At 45.2% G+C, this 27,699-nt stretch overlaps 1 protein-coding gene across 1 annotated transcript in view; it reads left to right on the top strand.

The window, feature by feature from the left end:
- The first annotated feature begins 715 nt into the window (after positions 1-715).
- The window catches only part of LOC126203433 (PDZ and LIM domain protein 3), a 449,093-nt gene continuing 422,109 nt past the window's right edge, over positions 716-27,699 (top strand). Inside the window, exon 1 of the mRNA XM_049937752.1 lies at positions 716-845. The gene's annotated coding sequence lies outside the window, so the exon portion shown is untranslated. The remainder of the gene's footprint in view (positions 846-27,699) is intronic.

Genomic DNA, 27,699 nt, shown 5'->3' with positions numbered 1-27,699 from the left:
GAACCAATATAAACATATCGATGTATCACAAATGAAATCAGATCTGAATGTTGTCTCAGAAATATGTTAAGTAGTTAACAGAAACACAGTAGAATATTACTGGTATCGAGAGGTTCAGGTGAGGTGCCTTAATGATTGCGTAATTCAAGTACCATTACAACGTCAAGAAACGGTAGAGCACCATCCTGCTCCACCTCCATCGTGAACTGTATGTTGGGGTGTAGCGAGTTGAGGTGTTCGAGAAATTCATTTAAGCTGTCCCGTCCATGTGGCCAAACAACGAACGCCCCATCCACGTAGTGGAAGAAACAAGTTGGTTTTTGTTTGGCTTGTTCTAGTGCCTTCTCCTCGAAATTCTCCTTAAAAAACTTGGCTACAACCGATGAAAGCGGGCATCCCATGGCGACTCCATCTGTCTCTTCATAATAATTGATATTTCGTCAGGACACTGGGGTACACCTGAAGTTTGCGAAACGAGTATGAAATCTCAACATTTTATAGAGCCACTTCAAATTTGGGTATATGTTTTCGTTTGAAAGTCAGTGAAGAAGTTCGTGTTACCGCCACAGGGCCGCCAACGCTGTGCGCGTGGTTGGCAGGCCTGGAGGCCAGCGGCGGCGCGCTGCGCGCCCTCTCGCCGGGTCCAGCCGGGCCTGCGCCCGCGCCCGCGCCCGGTAGCGGTAAATTTAGCTGAGGGCTCGAAATAAAGCAAAGTGCGAAGCGCGGGGCGGCGCGGCGCCGGCGGCCGCTAGTGGCATGGGCGACTTCTGACCGTGTGTCCGGGACCAGCCACAGCGACCGCCGACCACCGACCGCACACCGCTCTACGCAGCCCGCAACACCCAGTAAGCCCCTGTGCGTGTGTCTGCCTGCGTGCGTGCGAGCGAGCGAGCGTGTGCACTCCGGGCCGGGAGAACTTCGGCACCGCAAAGGTGGCAGCGCCGGGTCCTCTGGAAAGCCCGGGGCACTCGAAAGCCGCGCGACGCCGCGACAACCTGCGGCCGCTCCTCAGACGCTCTCGTTGTTTCCAGTGCACCTGTCCCGCAACAAACGCGATATAGTTGCAGTGCCCACGTGGAAATGCGAGAAACTTTTCCGTAATCGTGTAAAGCATTAGGTTTAATATGTAAACAGTTTACTAACAGGCGAACAACCAAAACACCACAACCACAATGGTCGTTTCTCCAGAAAATTTCACTGCAGCGTGTGATTAGCACCCTGATGTTGGTGGTGTGGAAGAAATACTGCGAAAGTGGGACAGTGAGGACAATATTCTGTAGTACATTAATGTACGTGTTTAAAATCTTTAGTAAATTCAGGTCGCTCCTAAGGAATATAAAACTAACGTAATGCTCTGAACGCTTCATGGACAGAACTTTATCAAAACTTATGATACACCTAATATTGCACAATTAATTCAAGGTGTCTGAAACAGATTTTTGGCAAATGATAGCATAGGAGGAGACAAGTATTTTATTAGCACTCGTAACTTTTTTTAGGTTTTGACACCTAAATTCGACCATAAAGGACGCTGCGCTCTTCTTAACACTGTTAGATAGCACATGTAAACAATAGAGTCGTATAGAAGTCTAAGCCATCACAACCTCGCTATCAGACGATGTAAACAAGAGAATTGAACAGCAATGGCATAGTGTTAGCAAACAATATATTTTGCAGAGTTCCAGAATTTTCTTGCGTGAAATTTCTCTGTGGACAATGGCATGTCATGCACATCACTGCACTTGCTTTTTTAACGAACACTGAGCGACGTAAAATAAAAAGCGTTGCTCTAGTAAAAAGGACTGCAATTGCTTCCTCCACCTCATTGGATGAAAGTTAACCATCGCTGGTATTTATCAAAAATTTCGTTTCGCTTTTTTGAAGTAATTAGGGGTGTTTTATTTTACGTGATTTGCCTTGTATGTGACCACGACTGACCTCATAAATTTTTGTTTGCTACGAACACTGCACTAAATTCAATCTAAACTACGCTATGCAGGCTTACGCAAACCGTCTGGTGCGTTTCCGCATCTCTGCTCGCAGTTCAAAAGATTATTATTTATACTTGAAGCCAACCAAGGCCTCTAGTGACCTTGTCGTCGACGGGAGGTTAAACCCCGATTTCCTTTTTTTTTTTTTTTTTTAAATGAACCCCAACTTATTTTACACTGTTTTATGTACTGAGGTGTTGTTGGCTGCCCTGCTATTATAAACACCTAAATTGTGAGAGTGAGGTTAACTAGGATTAGTTGTCAATCTACAGAGGCGAATATTTGTGTTGTAAAGTTCTAGACGATGCGTGAAATCCCAAAACGCGGAGTGCAGAATAAATTTGATAAATAAAATCATATAACGTAATTATTTGCGAGACCGATTATGGAAATACGTGTATAGCAACACTGTCGTCGTCGTCACATTCAGGTTCCAATGTTTAAAGGTACGTCATAAATTTCTGTAGCTAGTCGCCGTAAATCGTGAGTGTTTCGTTTGGTTTATGTCTTTCGGAAGTCAAAAGAAAGAAACGTACAAACATACCAGTAAAAGCATTATGACGGGCTTTAACAATATAAGTAGTTGATAAACATGACCGGAGAAGCATGTTAGTAAGTACAGCAAATTAAATATTTAGTCATGTTTGCCATCGTCGCGAGATATAAAGACACGAATCGCTTCAGGTATCGAATAATTACTTTTGTTCTACGCATTGTTATGGAAGTGCAGTCAGGTTCAAATTGTAGAGACCAACTACAACCTGCTTCACTAATGGTCCTTCAAGATTTTTTAAGGAAAGAAACGTAATTTCCGCAGTTAGATTCCGCTGTAACCTAGTAAAGGAAACCTTTCGCAGCTGCTTAAGCCACCCATTCATATGCTGGTTTATCTACTAGAAAAAAATTACATCGATGTTAAACCGTTCCCAGAAACAAAGAAAACTGATGAATTACTTTTGTAAGTTCAATTATTTTTTATATCAGAATTCTTGAAATCAGCTGGTTGTCCTCAGACCTGTATATTCTGCTTATAGCCGTTTACAAAGACGTTAACATTCTTTGTAGTTCTGCATTGCTCATAGTATGTTTCTAGTACATTAAATATACCATTTATTTACGGATCTGAGAGACGTCAACTAAAGAAAACTAGTGGTTTTTGTGGTTAGTTCGTAGGCCATGACAGAGTGCCAAACGCCCATGCAGCGATAACCTTGTAGCATTGCGTGAAGATCTGGCAGGCATCAGAGGTCTGAAGGTGAAATTTCCTTGCGTAGTTCTCTCTTTCCGACTTTTAACAACAACTGATCGTTTGGAAGCGCACTGATGCGAATCAAAAGAATCTAAAAAATTCTGAATATATTTAGAAATGGGTGGATAGTTGATCAGCGTCTTTGGAGACTTACGGATGGTCGGTCAGCATTTACTGACGATCATCCAGGTGATTCGGAAACCGAGATAATTTGTCAGCTAAAAGAATATCGAGAGTGAAATTTGTTTACGGATTTACATAGCGACATGGTGCAGCGATAAAAATCTTGAATTGCACTAGGGAGGACGTCGGTTCAATTCCCCGTGCGGCCATCCACATTTATGTTGTACATGATTGAAACGCTTTAGGGGGTACTGTATGCCTTATGCTGCCAATGTTAAATTTTTGTGACTCATTATCTTGGCAAGTTTTCAAGACACTAACTGCCAATTTTTCCTAATTAATGAGTGTGCTTTTGTAGATATACTGAATTATAATTATTGTGAAAATTGTATTATGAGGCGTGTTACGATATTTTTCGTAAACTCTAAGTATTTCTGGCAGAATTTTGTAATTAAATGAACAGAAAACTGAAGAACGTAGGATACTTTTATTTTTCTGGTTCCATGTGTGTTGAATCGTATTCTTGTCATGCTGTGAAAGTTTCATGAATCAGTAATAAGTAGTTTCTTGAGAAAACGCGTCATTTATAGCAAAAAATGTGGTCCTGAGATACTGATTTTAGGATTTTTTCAATTACGAACGTTTATACAGACTTATAGTTCTGACTCTTTCATGCACTACACTTGCCATGGCCCATTATCAGTGTCCTCTTCAGTGTCACAATCGATTAATTCCTGTTTTCTTCTTTCTTGCTTCTTTTGTTAATTAATCAGATGCAGTCTCTGCTTAGTCTACAGAATGCACTCGCTGACCTCTAGTTGTATTCTGTCCTAATCTCAGCCCTACCTTCTCCAGATCCTTTAGTCTTTTATATTTCCCACTATCAAAAGTTATTACAGCATCAGACACTGCTAACTTTAGAGTCATGAGGCCAATAAAAACAGTTTTAGGCCCATGGCGCCACACAGCATTATTGAAGGATTCATTCGCGTTCTGGATCTTCCCATACAAACATTTCTTTAGTAGCTCGGGATTTACCATATCGTTGAACACAGGTTTGATTACCACCATTACTGCCAAATGTTACCAGAAAATTCAGCTCCCCTTTACTTGCACCAAGCACTAGGCGGTGTGGTCACTTCAGGCACTCTACTCTGCTTATTTCCACTTCCTTAACTGATTGCACATATGTTTTCTACAAATTTAGACGCAAATTCCAATTTAACATGTTTGTTACCCACAAATTTGCGTTTCTTAAACACACTTTTACGCTTAGTCGTTTTATACACGCATAAAAGAGCAAGATATTCAAATACATTACAGAAATCTCTTGCTAGCACACTATTTTCATACAAACTAGTGCCAGAAACAAAGGATGCTTTGTTTATTTGTAATGCCTAATTCTGAGGCGTGGCAGTGGCATGAAAACAAGACAGTTCACAGCCTTGTAGACGGTTCCGAAGATATGACTGTTCAAATATGGCAGTGTACACAAGGTGCCGAAAATTATCTGTCTCATGTCAAATTTAAAAATATTATTTGAAGGTCTTAAAATCGTCTGTTTTAATGTATGATATACCAAAATGTTCAGTAGAGTCTGAAGTACATTCAGGAATAGGAAACAGAAAAAGTAAAATATCTTCTAATTTGACATACAATCTCCCCTTAAGGGAAACGCTGGGATGTTTCCCATGAAAGCCACGGCCGATTTCCTTCCCCATGCTACCGCTATTCGACCTTGTTCTCTGTCCGTAATGACCTTGTCGCCCGCAGGACGTTAAACCATAACGTTTCTTTCTCTCATTTATTGCTTGCGGATTTCTTTTCCATAAGTAGCGGTAAAGGCAGTGTAGTAAGCATATTTACTTAAAGGATGATAACTTAACACACGTCCGTTAATTATTTGCCCATTAAAATTTTGCGATGTTGCCATACTGCTCTGTTGTTCGTGAAGCTGCCACTTACCCTAGCACTTTTGACAATTTATTTCCATAACGACAGTTTGGGCTTCAAACTTATGTGTGCCAGGTTACAAAGCGGTGAGAAAGCACCATTGGTCATAGGAAAGGGCTACTAACTGCCACAAACTACAGAGAAATATGAAGAAGTTGCAGTTCACTAAAATACTAACCTATTAAATTAAGAGTTAAGTGTGGCATGCAATGGTTGTATACGCTTAGATGTTGGAAACAGTGTTCAACATTCTTCGGTTCAATGATGAAATACGCAGAAAGGACTTTAGTTGCAGAAAGTTTGCGCAGTTTATCATAGAAGATTATTTGTGTACGTCGGTCCATTGCAAAGATGAATGGCTAACCGAAACTGTCCTACGTGCTCCAAGAACGACCATCTTTACGCAACTTACGAGATAATGATAGAAAGCTGGTTAACAATTCGAAATTCAAAATAGACGAATCTGTTGTCTTACAAATATGTACTTACTAAATTTCAGGTTTAGATTGCCTAATGTGCATGGAGAGGTATACAGGTCCTTTTCTTCTTGATGCAAACACTGATCAGACGAGAAAGAATAAGCTTCACTACTAATAACATAATAGACGGCTAAATATTTTGTTCCATACACTTTGCACTGATTTTCTGTCCATCGATCAAAATGAGTCTTGCACCTGGGACAGAGATCTGTTACTAATAGAAATCGTGGAAAATGAGCTCAATCTGAGTTGTCAGCCTTTATTAAACACGGGCTAGGTTCAAGCGCTGTGAAATTGCTTTGGGTCGGGCAGATATGTCTACATTTATTTCTTTCACTGTCTACTGTAGAAAACAATCTTCTCGGCAAAGTTCTCTAATGTATAGAACGGAGTGCTATGCTTACGTTGGCTGACATATGAGAAAATGAGGTACGAAGGAAACCATGGGACCAGAAAACGCTCTTCAATAGCGCTGTCAGTCCCTACCGTTACCTTTCTCTGAGAAATACATCTAACTCACTACAAGTATGTTGTTTCATAGCCTTATATTTCCTGTTAGACGCAAACCGCTAAGAGAAAAGATTGCCATATCACAGTTCGCAAATAATGCAAGGGCCACTAAGAAAAACAATGGTTCGTATATTACTTATGCCACTAACTAGCTCTGTTCACATCGTTAGCAAGGAAGTCTCACTGTATGGTAATTCCATCAGTCATGCAGCGAATTTTCTGAGGAAAAATGCAACTGCACTTATTTAGTTCCGGTCTAAGGTACAGCTTTAATGCCACTACTAATCTAATAGAATTATCAGGTAATGCAATGGAGGCAGGTTTTCTCCGTAGTAAGGAATTTCGTTAGCAATTGTGACGAAAATTTTTTTGATTGATTAGTCATTAAGTTCCTTTATGGGTCCGTGAGCAAGGAAGAAACGAAAGCTGTTGAAAGCGTATAGACATAATACACTAACTGAAAAAGATCGCTGTCCCAAGAAGGAATTGTGCGATATAAAAGGAAGTTGGTAGACCTGTTTCTACATCTGAAAGATGGTTTTTATTCAAATTTCCCACCAATCGCACAAGAGTGACCCTAGTAGCACCACTATGAGGATACAAATCAATTTTGCTTTAAATACACGCTGTAACTGTCGTGAGCGTTAGTTTGACGTTGAACGTGGTGAGCTGATGTTAGTCAAAAAGCCTTTAAGGCGACAAAGACGCCATTACCATCTCCTCACTGAATTTGAACGAGGTCGCGTAATAGGGCTACGAGAGGTTGGATGTTCCTTGTGCGATATTGCAGAAAGACTTGGCAGGAATGCAGCCACTGTACGGGACTGCTGGCGGCGGTGATCACGAGAATGTACTGTCGCAAAAAGACCGGTCTCCGAACGGCCACGTGGCACTACCGAGAGTGAAGATAATCGCGTTCGGCGTGTGGCTCTGTCGCATCGTACTGCATCTGCAGCAGCAGTCTGAGCAGCAGGACACAAAGAACTGTTAGAAATCGGTTACTTCAACCATAGTTCGGAGCCAGAAGCCCTGTAGCTTGCCTTCCATTGACCCCAAAATTACCGCCATTTGCGACTTCACTGGTGTCAAGCGAGAGCTCAATGTTGTGTTTTCTGATGAAAGCTGGTTCTGGCTCGGTGCCAGTGATGGCCGTGTGTTGGTTAAAAGGTGGGGGGGGGGGGGGCGGGGGGACAGTTTAGGGCCTGCAACTAACCTGTCTGCTAGACACACTGGACCTATACCTGGAGTTATGGTCTGGGGTGAGACTTCTATCACAGCAGGAGCACTCTCACGGTTATCCCACGCACCGTGACTGCAAAACTGTACGTCAGTCTGGTGATTCGACCTGTTGTGCTGCCATTTATGAATAGCATTCCGCGGGGTATTTTCCAACAGGATAATGCTCGCCCACACACCGCTGTTGTAACCCAGTCTGCTCTACAGAGTGTCAACATGTCCCCTTGGCCTGCTTGATGGTCAGATCTTTCTCTAGTCGAGCACATAAGAGACATCGACAGACAACAATTCCAGCGTGATCGATAAACAGCGTTGACCGACCAAGTACAACAGGTATGGAACTCCAGCCCACAAACTGACATCCGGCACCTGTACAACACAATGATCCACGTTTGCTTTCTTGCATTCAACATTCTGGTTGTTAATGTACCAGCATTTCACGCTTGCAATGACTGATCTCGCGATTACTTTAATCTGTGACCTTGCAATGTTAATCAGTTAAATTATGTTATCTAGAAGGCTGTATTCCCGAAGTTTCATTTCTCTTCGTTAAATATTTTTTGGTGCAGCGATCCTTTTCGTCAGTGTATTTGTACACATGTTGATATCTGTGATATCTTACTGAGTCCTGGAACAGTGGTGTAGTTACAGGAAGTACATATACATTATTACAGTTTTGCTCCGTCCAATTTTCGACGATGTAACCTGTTGTCGGCGTCTCACATGCCATAAAATTACGTTGTCGCTGACGGAAATTATGTGAAAGACTCGTAGCGCAAGAATGGAGCCAGTATGCTACCGTAAATAAGGCCACTGCCGATCTTTTCTTGGCCTTGTGAGTCGTCTCTTAATGAAATCAACGTCGACCGGTCCTTAAGCTCTAGCCGTTGCGTGCTACAACACTAGTAACAGAGAAATAATAAAGGTCTAACCTTCCTTTCCATGAGAAAACCAAAGATCAATGTACCGTCGAACGTACCAAGTCTGCCAAATACACTTTCGTACTTACATTGGCCCTGGCGCAGGTGGTCTCGGGTGCCAACTCTAGATGGAAAGGGTTCGTCAGTATAGGTCCTGGAGTACCTCTTGGCATCACACTGCTTTTTAATGCGTCAATTGCAATTTTAACTACAGTTAAAAAGGAGATGAAGGTGAATGTTGTCTCCCAGAGTGCTCTGCCTGGCTTCAAACGTGTGTGATGGTCCAAGACGCCAATAAATATCATGGATGATGACAGCTTGTCGAATCCCTCGACGTGTACAGTGAGCGATACGTAATCTAAGAGGATCCTTTACTTCAACACAGCAACACAGCTATAGATTTCTACCCCAGGAGGATAATATTCGTCTCATATTGCAGAAAAGTCCAGATTTTTATTGCAAGACAAATACCAGTTCCCTACATATCAGCCAATGAAGATATCGCTAGTTTCGTCATCAGCCACTCAATAGTAATACTGATTCAGTAGGAGCCCAGAGGTGGCACTGAGACTGACACAGAAGTTATCTAAAGTGTCATCACTCCGAAACACTTTCAAAATTTATTTGATTCAGTGCTGTGAATATAGAATAACTTATCGCCACTTATCGAAGTATATCGTAGTATTTGGAGAGTTCTTGAAATATTGATGATGTAATATTGCTACTGTTTTTGACATGAGACTGATATTCATTCAGTTCTGATACCTCCTTTTTTATGTTAAAAAATGTAATACGTTGTTGAAGTTGCCTGGCAAATGCGTCATAACCATGTGAACAAGGAATAAGCATTGCTTTAATATTTCGTTTAACTAAAGACACTTAAGTCTAGCAATCGGGATGCTTCTTGTTGTGGCATGAATTTGATGATATGTAAACCAAGCTAGTATAAGAAATTAAATTATTTACTTCCTCCTGGGCTAACAAAAATAAGTCTATATTAAAAATATGAACTTATCATTCCTCCAAATTCACGTAAAAATTACACAAATCTCCAGCGCTGTTTCGAGGAGTACTCTCTGATTTGCCTTTTGTTTGCAGTTTAGCATGCGACTGTGCAGGTCTGCGATCTAAGTCCGCTTATGAGCCGCTCCCAGATCTAAGGAAATGGAACAAGGTGAACGCCTGAGTTCCTGCTCCGTGTCTAAAGAACTCGACGCCAACAGAATGCAATAGCTAATTATGCTTATTTTTGGTAAGGTACTGACTCATGCCTGCTAAGAAACTGGCGCCTGTAGGCGTATCTACTTGGGGAGAAAAAAACCGCCTAGAATTGGCCACAAATCTTTTACACAGTTCATATTAGACGACCATTATTTGAAATTTCTCTAGATTTATAGTAAAAACAGAATTACAACAAAAAAAAAATTGGTTCAAATGGCTCTGAGCACTATGGGACTTAACATCTATGGTCATCAGTCCCCTAGAACTTAGAACTAGTTAAACCTAACTAACCTAAGGACAGCACACAATATCCAGTCATCACGAGGCAGAGAAAATCCCTGACCCCGCCGGGAATCGAATCCGGGCGCGGGAAGCGAGAACGCTACCACACGACCACGAGCTGCGGACACAGAATTATATATTACTCACTCAGAAACATTGCTATTGTTTTACTGAAATGTAGACCGGTCGTGAATATACATTAAATGTACTGTTTCTAACCACACAGCGACTGGACTGTGTAGTAAGGTCAACTGACTGTCTACGCCTCGAGACAATATCCCACGGCATGTGAAACCGCCGTGAACAGGAACGGTCCCTAGTAGAGAACCAGAGGTAGCGGGATAACGTACTCTATTCTGTAGTCGATTCTGACGAACGAACGACGCGACGGTGCAGTCTAGGCCATGGACTCGCGATCGTTGTGGTCAAGGTTCAAATCCATGTCCACACGTCCAGCTAGGTGTTTTCTGTAGCTTCCCCACATCGCTTAAAGTCGATTCCGGAATGGTTAATTTGCAGAAGACACGACCATTTACGTTCCCCATGTTTGTTCAACACCGACAAGTGTTCCTTCCAAGGGTCGTTAAACCCTAATCACATTTATTTTCAAATTCGACAATGAACTTCACGGATTTAAACGCACTTTATAGCTCTCTGATTTACCTCAGACTTTCTTCTGTGCTAGACATTAACAGAAACGGTGTTCTGGGTCTCGCTAGAGCACATAATTACGGCGGAAAGTAACAGTAACTTCATAGTCTTTTCGGGCATGTCTTGTTCAACCTGCGTCAAATCATATCGTCATATTAGTCAAATAAAAACCTGGAGTGGGAATTAAAATCCATGGAGAAGATATAAAAACTTTGAGGTTTGCCGCTGACATTGTAACTCTGTAAGAGACAGCAAAGGACCTGGAAGAGCAGTTGAACGGAATGGACAGTGTCTTGAAAGAAGGGTATAAGATGAACACCAACAAAAGCAAAACGAGGATAATGGAATGTAGCCGAATTAAATCAGGTGATGCCGAGGGAATTAGATTAGGAAATGAGACACTTAAACTATTAGACGAATTTTACTATTTGGGGAGCAAGATAACTGATAATGGTCGAAGTAGAGAGGACATAAAATGTAGACTGGTTATGGTAAGGAAAGCGTTTCTGAAGAAGTGAAATTTGTTAACATCAATTATAGATTTAAGCGTCGGGATGTCTTTTCTGAAAATATTTGTATGGAATGTAGCCATGTACGGAAGTGAAACATGGACGATAAATAGTTTAGACAAGAAGAGAATAGAAGCTTTCGAAATGTGGTGCTACAGAAGAATGCTGAAGATTAGATGGGTAGATCACATAACTAATGAGGAGGTATTGAATAGAATTGGGGAGAAGAGGAGTTTGTGGCACAACTTGACAAGAAGAAGGGATCGGTTGGTAGGACATGTTCTGAGACATCAGGGGATCACCCATTGAGCATCTGGAGGGAAGCGTGGAGGGTAAAAATCGTAGAGGAAGACCAAGAAATAAATACACTAAGCAGATCCAGAAGGATGTAGGTTGCAGTAGTTACCCGAAGATGAAGAAGCTTGCACAGGGTATGGTAGCATGGATAACTGCATCAAACTAGTCTCTGGACTGAAAACACAACAACAACAGAGTCAGTTGTAGATTAATTCTTATTAATTTGGTCACGAGCATTAACTAGTGTGGCCGACAATTTTCATTCAAAGCTTTAATATACTAAGTGCGACCAAGAACGGGAAACTACCGAAGGTCCACATAGTATCGGTGGTGGACTGTCTTATTCGTTTGGTAGCTTCTAACTGGATTTTTTGAAATGTGTGTGCGTGTCTTTCTCTCTCTCTCTCTCTCTCTCTCTCTCTCTCTGTGTGTGTGTGTGTGTGTGTGTGTGTGTGTGTGTGTGTGAATGAGAGGATGATTGATCGCGCAAATGTACACATACGTACAAATGGTGTCTGATAGCAACGTTCGCAACCTCAAGTCATAACGCACACCCAGGAACAAGGCCTATGTTATCCCCCGCTTGAGGGGGCCCTTTATTTCGGAGTTGGCACGGTGCAGCTACGGGGAAACAGGTCGGCTTAATCGAAGTGCCCGTGATTCATCCACGTGGGAGGAGAAAGGCATGCCAGAGCGGCCAAAGAAAGGGAACCCTCGCCCCAGAAAAAGGATAACAGCGCGGTTTTTATGCCAACACTCTGCGCGCACCCGCTAACAGCAGCTTTCAGAAGCTGTCATTTATGGGAGAAGGCGCACGCTGCAGAATACCAGACTGATTCCACCACCTGTTGCAAACATACGACTTTGAGGCAGCTATGGTGGCGATGCAAATAGTTGAATTCTGAGAGATCTCTAAATGAGTGAGATGTCAAGAACAAAAACTCCAAGACTTTTTTTAATGGTACAAGGAATGAGAGCACCGAGAACAGAATTATAAAGAGATGCACGTGGTATTCTCCGCCTTGTTGTAATATACATTGCTGTTAAAGATTTTCCACCGTTGTTGCTTCTATTTCTGTGGTTTTCTCATTGTCAAATAGTCAGAGATTGGGAATGATAGAACAGAAGCAAATGTAAAAGGATCAGTTGTATGATAACATGCCTTTGATCCTTATTTTTTCTTGTTTCTTACGAGTTTAATCTTGATCAGAAAGTAGCTGAGGCAGTCATGTATAACAAGAGATCGTTTGATGGAGTCACGGAAAATTAACGACGTTTCTCACTACTCACGCTGTCTTATGAATTTTATGAATTGCTCGTGCACTAGCAAGAATTTTTTTAATCAGTCTGTGATGGTTCTCTGTAAAGTTTAATTGGTGTTCTCACTTGCTGATTTTCAGTCACGCGAACAAGTGAGAAGAACTGGAGGAACTTCCGTGATGAAAGTGCATCCTTGACATGGACGTTCGGTGCCGTCTACCACTTATTCATAATGTCAACCATGATCTTACGGAAGAGGGCATAAACTAATAGATTATACTACTGGCGGTCTTACTGTCATATTATTCCCATTCTTCATTCCATACGTTATATGCCCCTCGCTTTAAGTTAAGGGGTGAGGTTGGATGCACTGCAATTGGGAATAAGCAAGAGCACATTGTGCGTCGTTGTACTTGTGGTGAGGTCCAGGAACTGATTTTTAAGGATTAATTCATTCATTCACTCTTATATCCCGTTGCATAGACCGAGTCAAGATCTACATTAAAATAAGAAGGGGGTTGGGTTATTTGGGGAAGAAGACCAGACAGCGAGGTCATCGGTCTCATCGGATTAGGGAAGGACGGGGAAGGAAGTCGGCCGCGTCCTTTCAAAGGAACCATCCAAGCATTTGTCTGGAGTGATTTATGGAAATCACGGAAAAGTCTAAATCGGGATGGCCGGACGCGGGATTGAGCCGTCGTCTTCCCGAATGAGAGTCCAGTGTGCTAGCCACTGCGCCACCTCGCTCGGTATTAAAATAAGACAAAGATAACATATCCAGTTAAGCTGTGTTACCAATAAACTATCACTATAATACTTAATGCTATTCACGCTCATTCCATCTAAATGTAATCGATTACATTAACAAGGAAGTCTCCACTAAGAAAATCTGGTGTCTTCTCAGTTTTATTACACGGCATGTCCCAGGAGGAATGATCAATACTCAGAGATATGGCAGTCTAACAAACATGGGATCTATAGCGCTATGATCTCTTCTACAGAAGGAGCTCTCGTAGCTCTTAAGATATGAATTTTCGTGCCCATGCTCACTAGAAGATTTTATTCTTGTTTTGGTCCAAATTACCCCCTCCCAGAACATGGACAGCAAAGAGGTTACGGTAGAAGAAATTCGTTTCAAAGTATCGAAGGTATGCATTTTTAGAATCCATGTTTTGTAGACCATTTTGCTTCGAATGATCCGTCCTGTCATATCCCTGAATATTGACCATTCCTTAACATTTATTTGATTATAATTTTTCAAGGAAAATATTTTACGTCTATTTGTATTGTGTCCTATTTATAGCGCTTTTATTACTTGGCATATTGGTTTATAACAGACACTACTACTTACCATGTAATTACCAGAAATACTCAATCCCTGAATCTAGATATTCGATTAATTCGTTGAAAGTGTAGCTAATGAGGTATGTTTTTAATTTTCTTTTAGGTTGCTAGGGATTGTCATTTTCGTGCTGTATGTTAAATGGGAACTTACTGAATATCTTACCACCAGAGTACATAACTCCATTCTGAACTCTAGATATATCTGGATATATTGTGTCCGTGTATATCACAGATCAGTTGAAACTGATTTTTACTATCAGCAACAAACCCCTCGGGGAGTAAATGTATTCAGAAGTGAGTGTAAGAATTCTACGACTCTTAAAAAGGCTTCTGCAAGATGCATTGTTGTCTACGTTACACAATAGTCGTACTGCCCGCTTCTGCTGCATAAAAACTGTATTTGTTTTAGGTGCTCTGCCGCAGAAGATACTGTACACGACAACAGGGAGTGAACACATGCAAAATAAATGAAACCTCTCGTCTTTAGGTCAACCTAGTGGGAAATGCGTGTAAGGGCTAACACACTGAACGGATCCTTTTGATTAGTTTATCCATGTATGGACTCAATTTTAACTTATTGTCCAGCTGCACTCCATTGTGCTTCATTCAGTGTGTGGCCATTAATGTCTACCTCTGATACTAAAAAATTATTATTGCTTGTTTAGAAGTGCATAATATGAGTCTTTGTGAGGTTAAGAGTTAAATTGGCAGCTGTAAATCACTTGTAGGCCTGTTTACCTATCATCTCATATTTGACTGCTAGGGGTGACTTTTACCCCGTAGTTAATTTGCTTTTGTCATTAGCACAGATTATAGTTAAAGAAGTATCATTTAAAATAATTGAAACATCACTTATTTAGGTTAGAAACAAGAGCGGCCCTAGTATTGAGCCTTGTATCACTCCATTCCCCATCCCGAAATTATTTTCGTGCCTGAGATACAGTCTGTTAACGATACCGTCTGCTTTTTGTTATGGAGGCACATGCAGGCGGGATGCCATTAATGCGACAAGACTTTAGTTTGCTATGTAGAATTTTTTGACACCTTGATGCATTGATACCCAGAGAAAATTCACCGAAAGTCCATGACGCAGTAGATCATGAGAGGAATGTATTTGTCTCTCTGAACTGCTAGATAGCGAAGAGTCAACAGCATACTTAATGAATCAGATACAATCAAGATCTTTTTCAGTCCCAGCGGACTTACGATCTGTGGAGATGGCATGATGACCACTGTTCCTGCCGTGAACACTAGCGTACCTTGAGTGATGCACTGTGACCGTTGGAGACCAGGACTGAAGAAATCGCTAGCCGTGTATGATTGATGAGATATTTGTGTCGCACCTGACTACCGCATTTATCAGGTTGTCGAGTATGTTATGTTAATACCCTGGTCAGCAAAACGTAAAGACGAAAGTAAGTATCGCATGATGTGTCACTGCCTAGTCAACATAGCTCGATGAAACTTGGACCATACATAGAAACAACTACTGCAGTACAGTACAGTACAGTACAGGAGGTAACTGGAAGAAATACGTAATGAGACGAGCAGAGATGACACTTTTATTCAAATACACTTAAGCCACTGCTATTGAAGATTAGAAAGAAATTAGAATTACATTAATACCTTCAGCTGCTAACGGGCGTTGATAGATATCAACGGGGACAAGTGAAAATGTGTGCCCCGACCGGGACTCGAACCCGGGATCTCCTGCTTACATGGCAGACGCTCTATCGATCTTAGCCACCGAGAGCACAGAGGACAGCGCGACTGCAGGGACTATCTCGCGCACGCCTCCCACGAGACCCACATTCTCATCTTGTATGTCCACACACTACATTCCTAATGTCACACCCCAACACACTCATTACTCGTGGAAGTTATTCTTACCAAGTCCCGTAAGAGTTCGCGGAATATGTGTGCATCCGCACAGAAGAAGGAGGTCATGGCCGGTGTTGCCAGAACTGTGTAGTTATATTTATATGGTTTCCGTTCTTTCGGACATGTCCAAACGAACTGACACCATATCCATATAAGCTATTCAAGATGGTCCACTCGACATTACATATGTCGGGACGTGGTCCTTAATAGGGTGCGTGATCGCCACGATCGGAATGCGTGCTGTGTAACGTGCTCCCATGCTGACCACAAGGTTGGTTGGGGTCCTTGTGGTAGGGCGTTCAATTTCTCCATCAGCGCGGTTGACATCTGCTGGATGGTCGCTGGTGCATGTGTAGTTGCGTCTCCCCAGCGCGTCCCACTCGTCCTCGAAGGAATTTTAAGTCGGGGGTGCAGGCAGCCCACTCCATTTGCCGAATATCCTATCGTCCCACGAGCTCCTCCACCTGCGCTGTTCGATCCGGTCACGCAGTTCATCCATAAAAGTGGAGTCTGGGCCGAAGGCACCCCTGAAAAGACGCACATGGGGAAGGAGTATAGTGCCCCAATAACGTTGATCGGTGGGTGCATCGTGTCCAAAACTTCGGAGGTCAGTGTGCCTCCCCACACCATAACACCAAAACGACCATGTTCGACAATGTGACTGGGTGCATTAGTGCTCCCACACCTCCAGCTTTGTCGAACACAATAGTTTTGGTGGTCCAGGTGATATGGTGTAGGGAGACACAACGTTGCATGGGCGTACTGACCTCCAAGTCTTTGGACACTATTCACTCGCCGGTCAACGTTATTGCGATGCTGCACTCCCCTCCCAAGTGCGTCTTTTCTGCACCGCATTCCGCCCCGACCTCGATTTTGTGGATGACAGAGCGCGTCCGCATCGAACAGCGCAGGTGGGGGAAATCTTGGCATGAAAATATGTTCATCGAATAGATTAGCCTCCCCCCCCCCCCCACGTTTGCAGACCTCTCCATTCGCACCATCAACAGAATACACTCTGCTAACAGTATTCTACGCTTTCCACAACGCTGGCAACGAGTTGTACACAACGCTGGTGATTACTTTGAAGGACAGTAACAGGTGCAAACATGTAACTCTTTTGCATCGGTTGTGAATAAATAGTTGCCACTATTTAAGCTCCGATCTTCGTATATGTTAGCTGCTGACATCAGTCCACGATCGGCATATGCCTGATGACTAAGACACATTGTTGTTCAGATCGGATGCTTCGTTGTGTCATTTCCGAATAACTTTGTAAAAAAGAAAATGGTGCGCAGTGTGGAAGTGTCTCTTCGCTGACACGTACCAGAAATGTTTCGTATGATGTGATGACATTAATCAGGACAGTCAAACTCATAGATATTATTCACTTCCTGACGGAAGCTCGTGAGAAAACACTAAACTCTAAGCTCTGTAACAACTGCTGATGGTAGCGCTGCTCCCTCCTCGGCTGCTGAGGCCCTACGATCAGAAAAACCAAAACCGTGCAGTTAGTATTTCATAAATTTGCGCAAATGTCTTTACGATACAGAGTTTTCAGAAGATGATTGTTGCGGAACCACGATACATACAGAAAACAGACACACATTAGTGGAAGAGCATCTCTCGATGTTTTAAGTCACAAGACACGGCAAAAGCGGGCCAAAGATTAAAAGCGTGCAATTAATGAAGTCGCTGCTGCGCAAAAACAGCAGCCCGCTTTCAAAATCTGTTCACTGAGTTACCTACCTGCAAACCTGACAGTACGAGCCGATGTTATGTCTACTTGTTCTGACATTCCAGCTTCGTAGTTGTGCGCTCTGCAACATCACCACGTCTCGTATTACAAATCGGAAATTGGAGAGATGACCTAATCACTGATACACTGAGGTGATAAAAGTCACAGGATACCTCCTAATAGCCGGCCGCTGTGTCCGAGCGGTTCTAGGCGCTTGAATCCGAAATCGCACTGATGCTACGGTCGCAGGTTCGAATCCTGCCTCGGGCATGGATGTGTGTGATGTCCTTAGGTTAGTTAGGTTTAAGTAGTTCTAAGTCTGGGGGACTGATGACCTTAGATGTTAAGTCCAATAGTGCTTAGAGCCATACCTCCTAATATCGTGTCGACTCTCCTTTTGACCGGCCTAGTGCAGCCACTCGATGTGGTACGGACTCGGCAGGTCGTTGGAAGGTCCCACTCGTAAATATTAAGCAATGCTGCCTCTATAGGCGTCCATAATTACGCAAATGTTACTGGTACAGGATTTTCTGCACGAACCGACCTCTCGATTATTCCCCGCGAATGTTCGATGCGATTCATGTCGGGCGATCTGAGTGACAAAAACATTCGCTCGAATTCTTCAGAATGTTCGTCAAGGCAATCGCGAACAACTGTGTCCCGGTGACGTGACATCGTTGTTTGGGTCCATCAACGGCTGAAAATGGTCTCCAGGTATCAATATATAACCATTTACAGCCAATCATCGATTCATTTGGACTATAGGACCCAGTCTGCTCTATGTAAACACAGCCCACTCAACTTTGGAGCCATCACACACTTGTTGACAACCCGCGTCCACGGCTTCGTGGGGTCTGTGGCACACTCAAACCCTACCGCCAGCCCTTGCCAACTGAAATCGGGACTCATCTGACCAGGGCACGGTTTTGTAGTTCTCTAGGTTCCAAATGACATGGTCACTAGCCCAGGAGACGCTCTGCAGGTGATGTGCTGTTAGCAAAGGCACTCGCGTCGGTAGCCTGCTGCCACAGCCCATTAACGCCAGATTTCGCCGCACTGCCCTAACGGATACGTTCGAGTACGTCCCCCATTGAATTTTGCGGTTATTTCGCTCAAACGCTGTTGCTCTCGGTTGTTAAGTGAAGTCCGTCGGTCACTGCGTTGTTCCTGGTGAGACGCAATGCCTGAAATTTGGTGTTCTCGGCACACTCTTGGCACTGAGGATCTCGAAATATAGTTCCAACTATCATTCCAGGTTCAAAGTCTGTTAATTCCCGTTGTGGTGCCATAATCACATCGGAAACCTTTTCACAAGAATTAACAGAGTACAAAAGATAGCTTCGCCAATGCACCTTTTGTGCGCGCTACACCGCCATCTGTATATGTGCATATCGCTATCCCATGACTTTTGTCACCTCAGTGTGTATGTCTGTCTTCTGTATGTCTTGTAGTTTTTGCACAGTCGTCTTCAGGAACACCACCGGTACTTAAGATTAACTCTGTGTTGTGGGCATTTTCATTACGTTAATAATACACTACTGGCCATTAAAACTGCTACACCAAGAAAGATGATAAACGGGTATTCGTTGGACAAATATATTATACTAGAACTGACATGTGATTACATTTTCACGCAATTTGGGTACATAGATCCTGAGAAATCAGTACCCATAACAACCACCTCTGGCCGTAATAACGGCCTCGATACGCCTGGGCATTGAGTCAAACAGAGCTTGGATGGCGTGTACAGGTGCAGCTGCCCATGCAGCTTCAACACGATACCACGGTTCATCAAGAGTAGTGACTGGCGTATTGTGACGAGCCAGTTGCTCGGCCACCGTTGACCAGACGTTTTCAGTTGGTGAGTGATCTGGAGAACGTGCTGGCCAGAGCAGCAGTCGAACATTTTCTGTGTCCAGAAAGGCCCGTAGAGGACCTGCAACATGCGGTCGTGCATTATCCTGCTGAAATATAGGGTTTCGTAGGGATCGAATGAAGGGTAGAGCCACGGGTCGTAACACATCTGAAATGTAACGTCCATTGTTCAAAGTGCCGTCATGCGATAAGAGGTGACCAAGACGACATCACGCCGGGTGATACGCCAATATGGCGATGACGAATACACGCTTCCAATGTGCGTTCACCGTGATGTCGCCAAACACGGATGCGACCATCATGATGTTGTAAACAGAACCTGGATTCATCCGAAAAAATGACGTTTTGCCATTCGTGCACCCAGGTTCGTCGTTGAGTACACCATCGCAGGCGCTCCTGTCTGTGATGCGGCGTCAAGGGTAACCGCAGCCATGGTCTCCGAGGTGATAGTCCATGCTGCTGCAAACGTCGTCGAACTGTTCGTGCAGATGGTAGTTGTCTTGCAAACGTCTCCATCTGTTGACTCAGGGATCGAGACGAGGCTGCACGATCCGTTACAGCCACGCGGATAAGATGCCTGTCATCTCGACTGCTAGTGATACGAGGCCGTTGGGATCCAGCACGGCGTTCCGTATTACCCTCCTAAACCAACCGATTCCATATTCTGCTAACAGTCATTGGATCTCGACCAACTCGAGCAGCAATGTCGCGATACGATAAACCGCAATCGCGATAGGCTACAATCCGACCTTTATCAAAGTCGGAAACGTGATGGTACGCATTTCTCCTCCTTACACGAGGCATCACAACAACGTTTCTCCAGGCAATGCCGGTCAATTGCTGTTTGTGTATGAGAAATCGGTTGGAAACTTTCCTCATGTCTGTACGTTGTAGGTGTCGCCACCGGCGCCAACCTTGTGTGAATGCTCTGAAAAGCTAATCACTTACATATCACAGCATCTTCTACCTGTCGGTTAAATTTCGAGTCTGTAGCACGTAATATTCGTGGTGTAGCAATTTTAATAGCCAGTAGTGTATTTATACACCAATAACTACCTCAGACATGAAACCACTCGCTTTTGCTCAGTAATGAAATCATTCCTACGCATCGGGCTCAAAGTCGAGGACTTGATATCAAAAAGGTCCTCGAAAATTTTTCGAATTTTGTTCAACCTTACCAGTAAAACGCAATATTACTTCCTCTTACAGTTTATCGATGAAGTTAAATATTGCGCAAGACTTCGTCATTAGACTACAGAACTCTTACCACAATAGAGAAAATGTTTATTCGATAGCCCACAGTTAGACCAGCACCACCCGTCAGCTGACCAAGAAGTTGGTTTCAGTACAGCGAGGTCGCGTGTTATCTACGGCCTAAGGGAGATTCGGCGTCGGGAGATGAGGCGGGCGTGTTGCGTAGCCCAGTGGCCCAGTGGCGCCCTCGGCCGAGGCTGGTGCTGCCGCTGCCCGCTGCAGCTACAGCGGCTGGGTCTTGTGCTAAAACTGCGGCTCCGCTCGCACAGCGCCTTGGCCGCGGTGCGCGTGTAAATTTAAACCGCGCAAGGTTAAAGCACCGCCGCGCACTTTGCGCTAACCGTCACAAGGAAGTCTCTTGGAACGAATTTTGATAATGATTTCACATACATAGTTTTTGCACTTAATATCGCATTCGCTAGTAGACGTTTGGACAATTGTAACTCGGCGGAAATGCAATTTCGTACAAGTCTGCCACAGCTCACGAATTACCAGTGCCTTAATGTCATTTTAGAGTAAATGTAAGCCTTTTTTGGCAACCAGAACCTGACAGTGCTCTGATTGTGTGACGGACGCAAAGTAGATCGAAGTACGAGGGTAATCCCAAAAGTAATGTCTCCTATTTTTTTATAAGTACATAGACCTGTTTATTTCTACAGTGGTTTACATCAGTTTACAGCTCGAGCATTTAGCTATTTTTCGACATAATCACCATTTCTGTCGATGCATTTTTGTAGACGTTGTGACAGTTTTTGTACGCCCATGTGATACCAGCTCGCCGCCATGCTGTTCAGAAAGTTATGAACCTCTTCTTTCAGCTAGTCGTCGGAGCTGAATCGCTTTCCGGCCAAATGTTCTTTTAACCTAGGGAACAGGTGATAGTCACTGGGCGCCAAGTCAGGACTATAGGGTGGGTGGGTGATTATGTTCCACTGAAACTGTTGCGATTTGTGGGCGAGCGTTGTCATGGAGAATGTGTACGCCCTTGCTCAACATTCCTCTTCTCCGGTTCTGAATTGCCCGTTTGAGTTTTTTCAGAGTCTCACAGTACCCGTCAGCGTTAATTGTGGTCCCAGCGATTCAGCTCCGACGGCGAGGTGAAAGAGGTTCATAGCTTTCTGAACAGCATGGCGGCGAGGTTGTAGAGGGGACTTAGTAGATTAAGTACAACATAGGAACCCATGTCGGGAAACAGTTCCTTTCCATGTTAAAAAGAAAACAAAATGTACAGATTTCACTCCTATTTACTGTGATACAACAGCTATTCGATATGATGACCATCAAGTTCGGTCACACAGTGTATCTGTGCAGTACGTAAACTCTGTCCAATATGCGTGATGCTTTGCTAATCCCTTCTGCCGCAGCTGTCATCCGTGCAACCATATCTTCCTCCCACTAGAAGAAAAAGTTCAAAGGGATTAAACCTGGGGATCTTGGTGGCCAAGCATGTGGTCCACCTCGACCGATCTACCTGTCCCCGAACATTAAGTTCAGATGGTTTCGAACGCGAACTGCGGAATGTACCACGGCGCCATCATGCTGGAAATACAATTCGTGCCGAATGTCTAATGGTACTACTTCTTCCAAAAACTCCGCTAGAACTTATAGCGGGAATATCAAGTATCTGTCACCCGTTAGGTGGGGAGGAAGGATGCACGGCCCAATCGCACGACCATCGTGCTTCATCGGTGATCAAAATGCGCCTTGGAAACTGAGGAAAATCCACACAACAGTGTGAGAACCAAGTACAGAATTTGACACATGGCACAAAATGCGCCAGGTGCACGGCGTGTACATTCTGAGCGTGATATGGATGGAGCTGCTGTTCATGCAGGACTCGCCAGAAAGACGAGTGAAATACATGTAAGTCACGTTCAATTGCTCGGGTACTCGTCGATGGGTTCTCTTCAACTTGATGACGCACTTCGTCTTCCAATACGACACTGCACTGTCTTCTTGGGGCAACACAGTTTGCTCTATCGCTTGTGAATTTCCCACTTTACCGCAGGAGTTGCCCTGCTCTCCCAAATACTGGACGAGATAGTCACACGATTTGGAAAGTTTGTAGAACTTCTCTTCCAATTCGGCGAGCTTCACCGTAAATTAACGACGTATCGGCGCACTCTGCGAACGTGTGTATTCAGGTTAATATCAAGTGACGCATCCCCAGGAGGCATGAAAACTAGGCAGATGGAAACAGAGGACGTCAGTTAACATTGCGTCGTCATACTATTCATGAATTTGGGTAGACCTACCATAACAAGCGAATTGCGTAACAATCTAGCGCGCGATTGAGTAGCTTTCGTTTTCTTTGTAACATAAAAACAAACCGCTTTCCGACATGGATTCCTATGTAAAACTTGATCTACTAAGTCCCCTCTACAAGCTCTAGAAATGTGGAGCATGAATTGTGAAACACTATGTACATAGTTAAGGTGAGAACGGCCTATGATCCGTTCAGTGAAGATGGACACAAAGCTCGAACTCTTACGGGAAAGGGCAAAATCCCGCAAGGATAATGGTCAAGGGGCACTACATCTGCAGAGTGGGGATAAGCTGAGAAATTGTGACTGACGGGAGGCTTGGTAGGGCAGTTGGAGATGTGTCGACCCCTGTGTCCGGATGGCGCAGTGGCCAGTTGGCCTTTGGCTGTGCTGCGGTGAGGACGCGCTGTTTGTGTTCCTGCCGCGGAGCGAGCGCTCGTGTTGTTTACATCGGACTCGGCCGTTTCGCGCGTGCCGTACTCAGCATATAGATCACTATGGCGCACCAATACAGAAAATCGACGCTAAAATTTACGTTCCGCAACGAATTTGCACGGCCCAAAGCACTCGAAGTCGAACGATTTCTACGAGAATAGGTTAAAATCCCGGCGACCGACATTCTCGGCATTCACTTGTCCATTGTGAGTAGTATCGTATATGTCAAGATCATCAACGACGCAATATGTGAACGGATCCTTCGGGAAACGAAACAGGGCCTCCGTTTCTGCCATGCTGATGGCAATGTGGGGACTGTGCACGTCGATTATTCTGCAATGGGATTTCGCACGATCAGACTTTTCGAACTTCCTTTCGAACTACCGGCGGAGGATGTCGTGACAGCGCTGCGCCCCTGCGGCACGGTGCATGATCATATTGCGGAAAAATGGACGCAATTCCAGATATATCCTGTGCTGAACGGAGTCCCCCAGGTCCGAATAGAACTTAAAAGACATGTACCTTCATATCTGAATATCGGTGGCTGCCGTGCCATCGTCATCTACGATGGGCAACCGAAGACCTGCTCTGGTTGTGGGAAGGAGGGACACCTCAGATCCGAATGTATCCAACGTCGAATCACTCAACTGCCGCCGGCTGACGCGGACCCGCCATCGCAGCCGACGCAGGTTCCCGTGACTTACGCAGCAGCCCTCACGACAGCTACCACTTCACCACGACAACCGACATCCACGGTTGGGTCGCGGCTCCATCGTCCAATACAGGGCGATGACGACACACCCGTTCCACAAGCTACGGATTAAACTCCGATGCCGCCGCCCCCGTCGACGGATAAGAAGATACATGACGATAGCATGGCCGTAGACTCGCTTATTGTGCCTATGGCTGCCTCTGTGCCGGAACGTCGTGAATCTTTGCCATCTTCTGACACAGAAGGACACGCCAGGAAGCAACGCTCTCCGAAGCGACGGAAGCGGTGGCCTAGAGCAACTTCCGAACGGGATGCGACACAGCCTCCAGTGGACGACTACTCCACCTTCAATGACGACGCTACCACAGAGGCAGCCGCCATTTGCTGCAGTGTGGCACCACCGAACGGAACTGAGGACAACCACAATTATCTACAGTGGCAAAATCGGATACCAATATGTAGGACAGATGCTGCCCACCACCTTCTGGAGTTCAAGCACCCATGCCGTGTCCTGAGGAAGCTAGGGAAGCCGATCTTGCTTTGAGTTCCCCGACGTGGGCGGATGACCACGACGACGACGGCACCATGCAAGTTACGCCAACAGGGCCCACGCCATTGGCGCCGTATCTCTAGAAAGGACTGCAGGTGAGGTTTGGGGGGATGCGAAGGTGTTAATACAGTCAGAAGCGTCATAGGTAATTCCAGTCTTAATGGATAAATTAGCACCTGCGGTTCGGCAACAAGCTTATCGTATCGCCACGCTTAACCTCAACACGATACGAACGGCAGTGAAGATCCAGTTGCTACGCGAGATGCTTCGTTTTTCGGATGTTGACATTGCTCTGTTGCAAGCAGTGTATATAGCGGCCCTCCCCGTTTTCTACGGTTATGTGACATATATGTCACCGGCGGACCGAAATGACAGCTGTACGACAATACTAGTGCGCGACGGAATTGCCATCGAAGAAGTGACTTACCTTCCGTCAGGAAGGGGGACGGCGATCACAGCACTGGGCACGCGCATCATTAACATTTACGCTCCATCAGGAACTGACCAACGCCGCGAACGATCGCTGTTCTACTTGGAGGATATCGCCCCCCTCTTTATCAGTCGCTTCGATCAATATATCTTCGGCGGCGACTTTAACTGTGTGCTCCACCCCAAAGACCAAGTCCCACATTTCTCGACTTGTCAAGAACGTCGGCTCCTGGTTCGAGATCTACTTCTCACCAACACGTGGGAGACAGTGCACGGTGACCGTCCCGGGCCGACATATCTTACTAGTCATTCAGCCAGTCGCCTAGACCGCATTTATGTCTCACGAGCTCTAGCGCCGGGAGTATTGGACGCCGAACGTTGGCCACTTGCCTTCTCCGATCATAGCGCTTTCATATGCACACTCACTCTACAGCAGCAGCAGATATGGCGCAGCCGAGGACCCTGGAAGCTGAATGTGGCACATCTTCAAGCCCCGGAATGCCATCAGATTATCACCAACACGTGGACAGATTATCACCAACACGTGGATGGATTGCGAACGTCGTCTTCCCCACTACCCGTCGACTCTAGCATGGTGGGTGGAATGTGCAAAACCAGCGTTTCGGCGTGTACTAACACAATTTGGAAAAGATATCGCAGCGTGGCATCGTCACACATTGGACTTTTATTACACGATGCTCCGCGAACTCGCCAGCCAATCACCATCTCCAAACCAACAAATGGAAAGCCGCCGACTTAAAGGTAAAATATTCTCTCTTACGAGGAAACATTTGGAGGGGGTCGTCGTGCGATCGCGACGTCAAGACCGAGCGGAAGGAGAAAACCCGTCTATGCATCACATCGTGCTCGACAGCCGCCGACGCCGACAGCAGCTGATCACGGACCTCATATTGCCAGGTGGTAGAGTCGTAATGACTCAGGCGGTGGTAACAGAAGCCTTTGCAGATCACTATCGCCGGTTTTACGACGAGGTGAATACAGAGGAAGCGGACGAGCACGACATACTGCAGCACGTGTCGCACACCCTCGACAATGAAGCAGCGGCGACGCTGTTAGCTGGACTTACACGGGACGACATCGAGGACGCGCTTTACACGGGAGCACTCAACAAGTCGCCCGGGCCAGACGGACTGCCGCTCGAGTTTTATCGGACTTTCCGCGATCTAATGATGCCCCGATGGATCATCATGTACCAAGAACTGATGACCCCCAGTTCCCACGTGCCACCTGGATTCGTGGAAGGTCTCCTCATACCGATACACAAGCCTTCCAGAGGTCGGACGGTCGAGGACTACAGGCCAATTACAATGCTCAACTCGGACTATAAAATCTTCGCCCGACTACTCGCCAGCCGCATAAAGAAGGTTCTGCCCCTACTCCTCTCCATGGAGCAAACGACACAGGGCGGAGTGACCAACATGCAAACGGCAACCAGCGAATGCAGGGATTTAATAGCCATCGCCACATCCTGTCGCCTTCGAGCCGCTCTGATCTCCATTGATTTCGACCACGCCTTCGACAGAGTTCACCACAAGTTCTTTCTGTCCGTTATGGCCCGCATGGGCTTCCCGCCTGGCTTTCTCGACATCTTTCAGCGCCTTTTCCGTGGAGCTGCTTCCCGTGTACTGGTGAACGGACGGATTGCGGGTCCCTTTCCGATCCGACGGTCAGTTCGCCAGGGATGCCCACCCTCCATGCTCCTTTACGCGATCGCACTCGAACCAATTGTCGGAGGATTTAAAAACAGGCTCTCGGGCATGTCATTGAGGGATCACACCTTTCACTGCAGGATATATGCTGATGACCTTCTATTACTTGTCCGATCTGGTGACGAGGTACGCTCGGTGATACAATGGATCAATCGCTATGGATTGGCAGCGGGCAGCCTCATGAATGTGGCCAAGTCGCAGCGATGCCCATTGGGAGGTCTAGAGGAGGACGCTTTAGCCCTACTCCCACTAGTCAACAAGATCCGGTTCTTGGGCATAACATTTACACAGGATGTGCGCCGCACGGCTGCCATGAACTATGCACGATTACTGCAGGCAATACGCACAGAAGTTCGCCGGAACCTACTTCGACGGATGGACCTCCTACAGCGTGTGGAATACGTCATCCTTCACGTGGCGACGAAGACGATCCATATGTCCGAGGTCCTACCGATATCGACAGCGATGGCACACAGACTGCAAGCAGCGTTTGGATATTACCTTACCGCCGGACACCTATTCAAAGTCCGCTACGAAACACTCACCCTCCCTCCGCGTGATTGCGGACTGGGACTTATAAATGTACGAGCGAGAGCTACAGCGTTATACTTGTGCACAATGATGAAATTGTGGACCCACAAAGATGCTTCCCTTACGGGACGTCTGTTAGAGGAATTGCTGCCGGTGTCTCTTCTGCCACCTGTCACGATTGCGCACATTACACCCTCACTCTCGCACCTCTCGGCATTTATTCTTGAGTATAGTTACGCGCACCCATACCTTCCCAACACTCGCACTTCCAAGGCGAG

This window comes from Schistocerca nitens, chromosome 9 (assembly GCF_023898315.1).
Source record: "Schistocerca nitens isolate TAMUIC-IGC-003100 chromosome 9, iqSchNite1.1, whole genome shotgun sequence".
NCBI lineage: Eukaryota > Metazoa > Arthropoda > Insecta > Orthoptera > Acrididae > Schistocerca > Schistocerca nitens.
This window is presented reverse-complemented; position numbering and strand designations above follow the sequence as displayed.